Source organism: Pseudophryne corroboree, chromosome 7, assembly GCF_028390025.1.
Source record: "Pseudophryne corroboree isolate aPseCor3 chromosome 7, aPseCor3.hap2, whole genome shotgun sequence".
NCBI lineage: Eukaryota > Metazoa > Chordata > Amphibia > Anura > Myobatrachidae > Pseudophryne > Pseudophryne corroboree.
The window spans coordinates 298071552-298084584 of NC_086450.1; the positions used below are offsets into that span (position 1 = coordinate 298071552).

Genomic DNA, 13033 nt, shown 5'->3' on the forward strand with positions numbered 1-13033 from the left:
CAAAATGATAAAAACAGTTGCTAATGCACATTTACTAAATGTTTTCTGAATATTCCTTTCAGTTTTATACTAGTACTGTTGTAAGTTTTAACCACAATTTTGTGCACTGCATGTGACTTTACTGTGAAAATTTTAATTACATGCAAATTATACTGAATACATTTATGCAGATTTTGTATCCCCCTTCTAGTGTAGTAATTAAGTTGAAGATATAGTACTTTAATGAGCTTGTTTTTTTATTCATTTTCTTGATTATACTGTTCAGAACAAGCCTAAAATGCAAAAATCTTTGCACTTAATATTTTGATAAAAATCAACATAAACTTTTTAACACATTGGATCTTCATAGGTAACCTTATAAAGATATACAAACTACATACAATTAAATTAGATTATCTAATTGACTATTCTCTGATGCTATAAAATATAAAATTACATTTGATTTTTTCTTTATTATTTTCATCAATTATTTATATAAAAGTAAAATGACTTATGAAGTAGTACTTTGTTGTACAGAAGCTGAAAGTAGTAGTGTTGTAAGTACATGCAGTGTGTTCTGGAGGACATGATTAGAAGAATTTTGTACAATTTGTCCTTAACAGTTACACAGGGGAATACAGTTTTGTAAAAAGGATTGGTAGAGTCTGCACAGGATCACTCAATTTAGGTGTTTAATATTTTAGGATAATATCATTAAAGCAATAGCTGTAATATAAACCAACATCTGGCCAATATACAATTCAAATAATTAGTATTAGGCGCTGGGTTGGTGGTGCTCCCAGAGATAGTTCAGTAAACTAATGGACAAAAAAGAAATGGTTCCCGTATAGTACCGGAGCCAAGAGAAAAAAGAAAGACTATGTGTCTTTTCTGGGGCACACTTTTATTGAAAATGGAATGATGAGTTCTGTTTAAAATATAACTTTTATTATCAACCTTCCTAAAATATTGTCTATGAGGCAAAAAAAGGGGGGGGGGAAGGAAAAGTACTAATAATCACAAATTATTAAATTGTTATAATATTGTCTGAATAAATCACTGATATAATGACGATATAATAACAGTTTGGCTTAATGGCTCTGTGAGCGAAAATATATGGGTGTCTCCAATAATGCAAATTATGTAAATCTTATGTGTTGGTATGAAGTTTTCTTCCTGAAATTGTAACAGTTTGACATGTAGTGAAAATATCACCGGAAGAAAAAGTCAAACAAACAATCAAACAATATGACATGTACCTGGCTCAACTCTAATTCCTGACTGTATCAGGAATTTACAAAAAAGAAGGGGAAAAGATGGAGGAAAATGATTCCAGGTCCTGTGTCCTGGGTTTGGATAAAAATACCTGCAGTACCCGGTATTCCCTGGTGGTCTCCAAACCAGGTACTGACCTGGCCCACAGTGCTTGGCTTCCAAGATCAGACGAGGTTGGGCATACTCAGTATGGTTTGACCGCAGGTAGATATATCCCACACCTGATGACACCAGGAACTCTGTATCTTAGATTCTGAGAGAATTTCCCAGAATTTTCTTGTAGAAACCCATGGTCTCGTGATGTTATGAGCGCTCCCGAATCTGGAAATAAGTGGTGTCAAATGTTCTCTGATATTCTCCCACACTTGAAAAATAGCATGAGGTCTACCGGGTCTTGGCTTCAAATACGAATTCTCTTTCTGTCACTCTTATCTATTCTTTGCCCATCCAATCTACAGCAGGGCCACACCATCATTTCCTCAGGACTTCCATTAACCTGGGAGGCCCCATCTGATATTTTGACATCAGAACCCGTGACTGCCTTGGTTTCTATAGGACTTATAGCCATCATCATATGGGATTCAAGGCTTACCATTGAAAAGAGGTAGCACCTCAACAGTTCGTATTTGAAGCCAAGACCCGGTAGACCTCACGCTATTTTTCAAGTGTGGGAGAATATCAGAGAACATTTGACACCACTTATTTCCAGATTCGGGAGCGCTCATAACATCGCAACGAGACCATGGGTTTCTACAAGAAAATTCTGGGAAATTCTCTCAGAATCTAAGATACAGAGTTCCAGGTGTGGGATATATCTACCTGCGGTCAAACCATACTGATTATGCCCAACCTCATCTGATCTTGGAAGCCAAGCACTGTGGGCCAGGTCAGTACCTGGTTGGGAGACCACCAGGGAATACCGGGTACTGCAGGTATTTTTATCCAAACCCAGGACACAGGACCTGGAATCATTTTCCTCCATCTTTTCCCCTTCTTTTTTGTAAATTCCAGATACAGTCAGGAATTAGAGTTGAGCCAGGTACATATCATATTGTTTGATTGTTTGTTTGATTTTTTCTTCCGGTGATATTTTCACTACATGTCAAACTGTTACAATTTCAGGAAGAAAACTTCATACCAACACATAAGATTTACATAATTTGCATTATTGAAAACACCCATATATTTTCGCTCACAGAGCCATTAAGCCAAACTGTTGTTATATCGTCATTATATCAGTGATTTATTCAGACAATATTATAACAATTTAATAATTTGTGATTATTAGTACTTTTCCTCCCCCCCCCCTTTTTTTGCCTCATAGCCAATATTTTAGGAAGGTTGATAATAAAAGTTATACTTTAAACAGAACTCATCATTCCATTTTCAATAAAAGTGTGCCCCAGAAAAGACACATAGTCTTTCTTTTTTCTCTTGGCTCCGGTACTATACGGGAACCATTTCTTTTTTGAATACAGTTTTGTGTAAGCATGCAGTACATAAGAAAATTGTGAGTCATGGGATTATCTGTCCTTATTAGATGGAAGGCTATATTAGAGCTTAACTACACTATAGTCTCATGTATAATGCTTATGAATTATGGGCTTAACCATAGAGGCTTATGCAATAGGTTTTGAAATTATGCAATTGGCAGAAATTTGGCGAGTTCTCCACAAAATTTAAACTGGCAATGGGTTATTAATCTGGTTCTGCCTTATAGATGACTGCCACTTTAATTTTAACAGTAAAGTTGCTATACTCTCTTAACCCTCACATAACCCCACTAGTCTTAGTCTAATGTAAAGGGAAAAAAAAGATTAATCACTACTGGTCTAGAAAAATGAACTCTTAAGGCCCATATAGACGGGTCGATGCAGGAGAGATGTGTGCTGAGCGAACCGCTTAGCACACATCTCTCCCACCACTCAGCACAGCACGATCTGTGCTGAGCGTGCGGTGGGAGATGAGTGGGCCGCTCACTTCACCCAGCGGCTGAAGTGAGCGACCCGCTAGATTGGCCTGCATGCACGCCAATCTAGCAGCAGCGATAGCGATGCGCGGGGCTGCGCATCGCTATCGCTGTAGTGGGTACACACAGAGCGATAATGCTCATATTCTAAGCAATCTAGTCAGATTGCTTAGAATATCGCTCCGTCAGTACCCCCCTTAAGTTTTAAATCAGATTTTTCTCTAGAATTTTCTAGGATGCAAAATAGAAATGTTAGACAGAATCTGATTGGTTGCTATGGGCAACATCACCACTTTTCATTTTTAGAACCTTTAGCAAATTTACCCCATATAGTCTTAACTCCAAACAACTGTCACTCAATTATTGTAAATGGCTTTTCAATTAGAATTTAATAACATATTTTAACTCATACAAAAACACTTGTACTTATCACCAAATATTTAAAATTTTAGTCCATAATTTTGTATCTACTGTATATTGTTTTTAAAGTGACCTGTTTGAAAGCATGATTTTTTAATAAACAATATTAAGACATGTTGGAAGTGCGTCTGAAAGCAATTACAGTATTCAGTTTGCAGGGTTTGGTAACATAACTAGAGGATCTCAACCAAGAAGGCTTCCTGGGTGGTGCACTCTTTTAATGATGTATGATATATTACAATAAAGTGTAACTTATTATTTGTGAGTTAAAAATGTTTTTTAGTAGGCTTGACATAGGTTCAATGTTTGCCAGCCTTTATTTGCAATGAGCAAAAAATAAATAAATAAATACAAATATAAAAATCGTTGGCTCACTTAATTATATGTTCTATATTTACCTATAACTATACAGTTAGCAGAAAGAATATATTCATATTTATATATATTTCAATAAAATATAATAAGTGTGTAATTAACTAAATATTTATTCTGATAAAGCAACAGTGAAAATATAACTATAATGTCTGATAAGCTCTAATCCATGTTTTAAAGTTTCTTAATTGAGATTTATGATATTTTAACAGCTTGTCAGCTTATGACTCCCTGCTACGCCCTCTCTCCCGTATGCATCATAGATAATAATGAGTAGTATACATTTACTCCTAGGTAGTGATTTGCATATTTTAAGTTGTTAATTTGTACTCCCTTATATAGCAAAGATATGCAGGTAGTTATTCATGAATACGACAATTGTATAACAAAATTTCATCCCCTAAAGGATAAAAAGTAATGCCCAAAAGGATGGAATACTTCAGTACTTGTTAAAGGGAAAATACATTAGTATCTATCTGCCTCCAGCAGTTAAATACTCCTTGAAACAGCCACTAGGCAATAATGTGTCTCTGGCATAGGTATAAATTGCCACTGTTTCCGTCTCACCATCTAGACCCAGTAACTATTCACCAAAATATCACAGCTGGCCTTTTAACCCTAATTATATTCTGTAATTCATCAATCTTAAACATTACAGGTAATGCCTTTAACAGCACAGTATAACAATGGGAATGTATGACAAGAAATCCTATTATCTCTCTCATACTCACTGAACACTTAGAGACATCTTTCTTTGCACATATGGATAAATATATAGTGCATGTGCTGTAAGGTCCTAAGATACAGTCTGCTGTATAGCTAGAGTGGTTATAGATAGAGTGGTAATGATGACCACGTCAGTGCTCGGATCCGTCAGTACTGAGGTCCGTCAGTATGCAGATCAGAGGGGGAATGACTTTCCCCACTTGCCAGGACAGAGTTCTGCACTACTCTAGTGTCAGCAGTCATTGTGGGCTCCATGCTCAGGCTGAGTGCTAACCTGAAGGATATTACTCCAGTTTGACTGTCTTTGTTATCACTGGATATTCCCGCTGCATTGGGTTTTTATACAACAAAGCCTTATCCCCTGCACTTGGACGCCAGTGGCAGATGGATTGGAGTAACATTAAATGACATTACGGGAATACACTGCTACTATATCAATTGAGCACCTACTACTAAGCATTTAGAAACAGAGTTGTGGTGCTATTGCTGTTCATAGCAGGCTGAACATGTTTGTTTTATATTATAAGAAACACATTGTTGCCATTACTAAACAGTGTGAGGAGGATTCAGTGCTAATTATCTGGTTGTGGTCCAATATTTTATCATCTGACCAGCTTTATTTTTTGCTACTTAGTATTGTATGAGTTAACTATGTGTCCAGTGAGAAATCACTGGTTTAAAGTGTATTATTTTTAACTGAAACCCAGTAGAAAAAAATGTATTACTAGAAGCAAGTTTCCTGTGTATCGAGTGAAACCAAATACAAACATATATTTCATTTATGTATATATTTTTATTATTGTCAGTACATTGAGTGCAATAATTAATTTTTTGCTTTTGTTGGTAATCTTGGGACCTTGCCAAGCCCAAATTAAATGCAGCTAAATTTTATCTGATTATTTGAAGTACAATGATATTATTTGCGCCGGACTTTAGATGGTTTTCCACCTTAATTTTTTCTTACTCTGCTGGAAGTTATCCTTACAACTCAAATCAGTTGTGAATAGGATAAACCCTTCTTAAGTGGTTTCGAGTGGAAACTCTGCTAAAAGGGATTGATTTCTGTAAGTTTCTTGAAAATGACTTTCTCAAATGTAGCCTGGCCAATTGTCACAGAAACATCTAAAAAATGAATGCTGCAAGGACTGTTTGTACAAGTTAACCAAATGATGCTTGTCAATGAGTATAGTGAAGAAACAAACAAGTCAAGACTTGGGGTATTACCAGTCCATAACAAAAAATATAATCAATTACAGGAGCATAAAATGCTTTACAGGATGGCTTTTTTGTGTGGAGAATATGGGTCATCTCACTTTCCTGCATATACAAGTTTGTGTATGCTGGGGCTTTATTGGACCCCATCGCAGTCCCCTGTAATCGCAGGTAAAAGGTATTCTCAAACAAAAAGTAATTTCTGTGTAACATTATGTCATTCAAAAGTAGAGGATATTCTATAAGAGGTTCTAAAAAATGAGGAGTAGTAGAGGTGGCTTTCATAATTGCACAGAGTTTTTACTTATGGCTAGTGTTTGTATACAAACTCATAAAATCAAGATTGATCAGCAATCAGTTGGTTGTGGACACCAAAACTCTTTAACCTGATCAGAAAATCTATAGTATTATTTACTTTAATATTGTCTCAGAATTCAACGCCACAAGTTGCAGAATAAAGTCTTCAAATTGAGGCCGAGTTTGGCATAATTACTCACGTTAAGAAATTATTGGTCTTTCCCAAGGATTAACCAATGACTTGCAAATTTATTGAAGTATATGCAATAATGAAAGGATATGATTTTCTTGAGACAAAAACTGTGTACTTTGGACATCAATCCAACTGTTGGTCAAACACATGAAATTACAGAATCAATTAATTTTTTTGTAGACATAAATTTGATCATATTTAAGTTCTTTGTAACAAGTGGGGTCAGAAAGCTGTCTACGTACCTCAGTAATGTAGTCATATCTGTCCATCACAACTGTGCCCCCACCTTTATTGGTGAGGTGGATAATGACAGATTTGTTTTCTCTTAAACTTTTAATAGAATATCTCTAATGTTGGGTAACATTAGAGAATGACATCTTTTGTGTTTTGCTTTTTCATGAGAAGAATAATCTCTTGATTGATTAAATATATAAAGGTGTCAATGGACGGGTTTACAGAAGAAGATAAAAATGTGTTTTTACCACAAAAAGACGTGGAGACAATATTGTCCATCTTATATTAACAAAAGAAATCTTTAAGTTTCAGCTGTCACTAGAACCATATCATTTCACTTCAAAATCAAACACCTTTTGACTGTGAGTCTGTACACATGATAACCCCTTAGCTACCACAGAGGATTCAGCCTCAGATAATACGTAATCAGAGATGTTAAAGACAGTTTTTTCACCGTCCTTTTTTCCTGGGTTTTTTCCTGCTTCTGTGTTTTCCCCTGCTGTAGCGCCTTTGTATTTGTTTTTCTGGTTCTTGAAGCCACAGTGCCCCCAAAAAAGCCCCACTGTTAACAGACGATTGATCTAAATTAGATGTTTGTGAATCTGTGTCAGTTTAAGAACTTACTAACCTCCTCCTAACACCCTGTGATGGTTTCTACTGGGGTTTATTAACTTGGTGAAAAACCCAAGGATACTGTACACTCTCAATTCTTTGTAATCCTCTGTAACATTTTTTGTACTTATTCTTCTTAAAGGCTAACAACTGAGATTTAAAAGTAGCAATATTGATCTCTATCATTGTCAACCATTCTGTAGTGGCGTCATTCCTCAAAATCTCAAAGCCTGATGATTCACAAGCATTTATTTCCTTTTCAATGCTCTGGATATAAGCATTAACATGCTGAATGACAAGCACTATTAGGTCAAAACTATATTGATTTAATATATGGCACAAATGCTTACAAAAATCTTTATTATTTCTAGCAATAGTTGACTGATTTTTAATTTTAAAACCTTGTGGTATCCATTTTTTTTGTGGTACTGGGACAGGGTCAAACCATGAAGATGGAGTTCTACAAGCCTCTTTTTAAGCTTAAATCCCCAAAAATATCTGCAGGGCTTTCAGTGTCAAACTTTAATGCATCAGTATTGGCAAACAAGATCTTTGAAATCTCTTTGTCCATAAACCTTTTTTTGCAAACCAGGTCACCAATATCAAAATCCATAATATACAGAATTGTTTATCAAATGCTAAAAAGTGTACTAGCATTTGCAGATATAAACAAAAGAAGAACCGCACAAATTTATAGATACCTCATGGCATAGGTGTTGCAGTCACATAGATATTGCATGTTTCAATGTATAGCCAAAAGCAGCAACATAGAGACCAGTACATCAACAGTGAATTGCAAAAAAACACCCCCCAAAAATCACATAATAGCAGCAAGAATTGTATAGAAACAAGCAGTAGTAAACAAGGGCATGGCACTTATCTACCAGCACAATGGCACAGGCATCTTTCCTTCTAGCCAAGCATAAGTTTTACAACTGTTTTAATTGACACAACCACCTTCCTCAGGAGCACAAAAGCAAACCGCACATACTGTTACTGTCTTATGAAGCATGGATGATGCCAATTAAACAAAACAACTCCAAACCTCCTGTGATGAAGATGCACAGCACCTACACAAACAACACTATAAAACTCCATACATAGGAGAATATCCCCATGATGCCCAGGTGCACTTCCTCACTTCCAGATTTGCGCTTACCATTGAAACCTGCAAGTATAAAATTAGGGTTACAACTAAATAATACAGTACCAAATGAAGAGCCCATAATAGCAGCCCCATCAATGCAAGGCCATATATATTATGTGTATATAATATGTAGATCTACAAGGTTTTGAAAGAATTTCAACTCTTTGTGCTTTTGTTTTCCTTTCTCAAATAATTAGTATGGATCTCTTGCATTTACATTCTGTAGATTGGGAAAGGCATTATACTAGTAAATCCTGAAAGCCATGATATTGTACAATGTATCAGTTTTAGGGAAGATTTTGGGGTGTGGGTCCCCTGGATTAATGTGTCCTTGCTTCTTTTAGGGCATCATATTGTAACACAAGCTAGCACTTTTTTAGCACCTAATTATTTTTCTAGCCATGTAACACTTTTAGATTTCAAATTATTACCACTCACCTATGTAACACTCTTAACATATAGCTGCTGCTTTTTGCTTATGTTACACTTTGAACTTTTAAATCTCTCTCTAGTGTGATGCCTTCAGGCAGTTGGACTGTGCTGACCTGGGAGGCTCCTGTGCCCTGGACTTGAACCTTAGTGTTAGAGACCCACAAGATAAGGTCACCTGGTCACGGTTGGCAGAACCATAGTTTTGCCACAAATGTATGCAAATTATTGCAAATTATGTTCATTATAAATATTGTTCATTACAATTGTGCAGAAATGGCAGTTTAAATACTTTATTTTTTCCAAAACTAACTTTTCCACTAGATATACTGTAGGGCTGAGGCAAGTGCCTGATGATGATGATGATGATGATGATGATGATGGTGGTGGTTATAAAACCATGCATACAATGTTAGAGACATTATGGGTGACTTGTCCTCAACTCTGTATCAATTTTAATATGACTAATGCTGTCAGTTCTATAATTTTTAACAGTAGTGACAGACCCCAGTTTCACTATATAGATTAGATAGTTTTAGAAATTTAATATTTATAGTCTTAATTAAGTCATTATACTGTACTGTAATAAACAAAACATGAGCAAAGTAAATGCATTAACTGCAGGAACAGTGTGCAATCAGATTGTTAATGGCCCTTCGGATGGGGAAAAGATGGTATATGAGCATATTTTTCACTATATTTTTACTTGCAACCAAAGCTTTGCTTTACCAACTCAAGGTTATGGAGAAAATTTCACAGGTAATATGAGACATCTTTATTGAATAAAACATGTTCCCTTTCCTGAATGTAATCAAAATTGACCCCCTCCCTCTAGGGATCTACTTAATTTCCCTTGGATAGGTCTCTGTGCTGGATTATAATAAGAACATTTAGGAGGTAACCTGAGAACCAGTGCTATAAAGATGATCACACATTCCCTATTCCAACTCAATGATGCGATTATGACCTTGACAAAAATATAAAGTGAGCTCTGGATGAGGAGCTTGCTATATATTCCAAAGAACAGGGACATATATTCTTGCTGTTTATTGAAAAATAAAATATTTCAAATAACATCCTGTCATGTGTCTTTATATATTTTAGATATGGATTAACTGTGTGTTTAATAAAATACAAATATGATTTCTAGTGGATATTAATGAATTACTGTATAAATAAATTGGTAAAGCTAGCATTTAAAAAGTTTCAGGCGGAGGTAGCACATGGATTAAGTATTGTGCAAGGTGAAATAGTTTTAATCTGCCATCAATTGACCTGTACAAAGTAGAAAAATAAACATTGTTTTTTGGCTTTATCACATGAAGGATATTTGCCTCATGGTTCCTGCAGCTCTTATAGCAATGGGTGATGGAAAAGTAGTTACTGTATATTCTTTTGGTATCTCTAGAATACTATGAATCTATTCATGTTATAGGAAAATTTCTTAACTAATGTTACTGATTGTTCAACTGTTGTTTATGAAAGCTTTTGGTATCAATGTACTGTATGTCTAGAATGCCCCTTGACACAGAGTTTAAGGTCAAATTTGACTATTCAACATGCTAGCTACTTGGTAATCAATAGGCATAAACAATAACCAATTCAAAAACATGTAAATTCTTTCAGGAGGAATACATTTTTTACTTATAATGGACCTGGAATCATTTTCAAATGACTTCCTGTATGTAGAACCAAATCAACTGCATGTGGCACCAACATAAAAGTGAAGACACATTTTCCCTAGCAGTGTAACAGAAATAAATAAATTGCCACTACCTATGTATACACAAAGCTTAGAGCATCCTAGCAACCAATATAAGTACATGAGGCATCCTAGAGAAACCAAACAAACAATACATATACATAATATCTAGAGACAACCATACAATCCAGAGACCATTTAGGCACATATCTATGATATTGAGCATCAGTATGACATATAGAGAAGAAAGCATTGTAAATGAAAATAAATGCTGCATCCTAAAGACAACCATGCCATTCAGAGATCATTCTAATGATTACCATACAATGCAGAGTGCACCCCATTGATTGCTAAACAATACAGAGAACATTCCAGTGACCACTGTACAGTGTAGAAAACATCTTAATGGCAAATCCAGATGTAGCCATGCTCATTGTGGCTACATTTCCCGTCTACATGCACACATGGTGCAACTAGGCATGCCAGCATCTGGCTACGATGAGTTGCTTATTTTGCCACCCCATTCAAAGTGAATGGGGCACATTTGCAGCTAAGGCACATGCACACTTTAGATTCAAACATGGTTGCAGCAAACAAGAGGCAAATGCACCTAGCTGCAGCCACAATGAGCATGGCTACATCTGTATATAATAAAAAGCCCATCCCATTAATAGCCATCATAGAGGAAATACTAATGACTTCCCTATAATTCAGAAAATATAAAAGTGGATGCCTCACTATCCAAAGAGCATCACTGTAACTACCAAAGAATACAGAAAATGTGACTGCCATACAATACCTAGAGCTTTGCAGTGACCACCAAACAATGCTGAGAGAATCTCAGTGACCAATTTACAATACAGAGAAAATCCTAGTTGCTTCCAAACCACATAGAGAGCAGTCCAGCTCCCACTATTTAATACAGAGTATGCTAGTAACATTCATAGATTATAGAGAGATGATAGAGATTGCTATACAACATAGAGTGCACCGTGGTGATTGATACACAATACAGTCATAATTTTTCTGACCAGCATGCAATACAAAGAGTATTCAGCTAACTGAAATACACTACAAACAGCTTACTTGAGATGGCCATACATAAGACAGTATCCTAGTGTCCAGCATACAATACAAATAGCATCACAGTGACCAATATACAATATAGAGAGAATCTCAGTGACCAATTTACAATACTGGGAGCTAGGGCTGCCATCAGAAATTGTGAGGCCCAGGACTGACAAAATTGACTAGCACCTCCCTGGGGGAGGAGGATGACAGAGGTGGGCAGAGCTGTAGATATCGTGAGTGGAGCATCAATTGACGCATAAACCTGTTTTTAAAAAAGTGTTAATGTTTGAGCTGTGGGGGTGGGCATTATTATAACATGTCATACAGGTTGAGTATCCCTTATCCAAAATTAATAATCCCACATTTTTGGGTCCCCTACTGAGATAATGACATATATATTATATATTATGTGTATACATAGATATATTATATAGATGTATAATATATATGTGTCATTATCTCAGTAGGGGAACAAAAAAATGTGTGATTTTGAATTTTGGATAAGAGATACTCAACGTGTACAATGTTTGAAACTATACAAAATGCAGAAAAATATGAAAAGCCAGATCCACATGAAATGGATTGAAGTAGTCAGATCCAACTAAAAAAAAAAAAAATAAGTGTTAACACACAGCACCATCACCCTGCAAAGCCTCATATTGCTTCAGACACTTGGGGACTTCAGATATCTGCACTCTATAAGGGGAGATGATGTAGTATACCGTCCTGTTATTGTATCACTAGAAGGATAATATACTACATTATCTCCCTCCACTTCCTCCTCATAAATGTACCCTAATTTTTTTATATTGAATTTTAGAGTATTGAGACTTGTAAAAAAACATTTTATTCACAAAACTTTCTTATATACGATAGTGTAATACATTGATATATTAGAAATATCAATCTAAACCAGGAACAGCTAGTAGGGTGTAGCGCTCTCATAAATCCATTAAACCGCTTCCAAATCTGACAATGTGCATGCGCTGTGTTAGATTCCCTGTGAGTTTCAATTATCACTTGTTAATGTAAAGGCCCCTTAATCTTGTATTTATAAAACAACTGACATTATTAAGCTCATTATTAAGTTCTGGCTATTCATGCATATGCTAACCACCAGGCTGTAAATTGTATTCCAGAGCGGTCATGGATCCATTACCTTCTTCCACTGCAGGACCGACCACGCTGTGATCTGTCTCCAATTAAAGCAATTTTCTCTACCACGGAGTCGTACCCCTAAATCAGACATACAGCATTTTCCACTCAGCTCTCCTTTTACTACTTAGCTCTATCTTTTCTAGCATGTTCTTTTATCTTCATTCCCTTTCCTGTTCTCTACTGTACTTTTACTAACCCTTAGTTGTTTCTCTTTAACTTTTGAGTTCCCCTTCTGTT

The 13033-nt window shown here is 35.8% G+C and overlaps 2 pseudogenes; one reads left to right on the forward strand and one right to left on the reverse strand.

Moving 5' to 3' along the window:
- Positions 1 to 1342: 1342 nt before the first annotated feature.
- On the reverse strand, positions 1343 to 1460 carry LOC134946360 (5S ribosomal RNA; annotated as a pseudogene).
- Positions 1461 to 2071: 611 nt separating this feature from the next.
- LOC134947264 (5S ribosomal RNA) lies at positions 2072 to 2189 on the forward strand (annotated as a pseudogene).
- The last annotated feature ends 10844 nt before the right edge of the window (positions 2190 to 13033 follow it).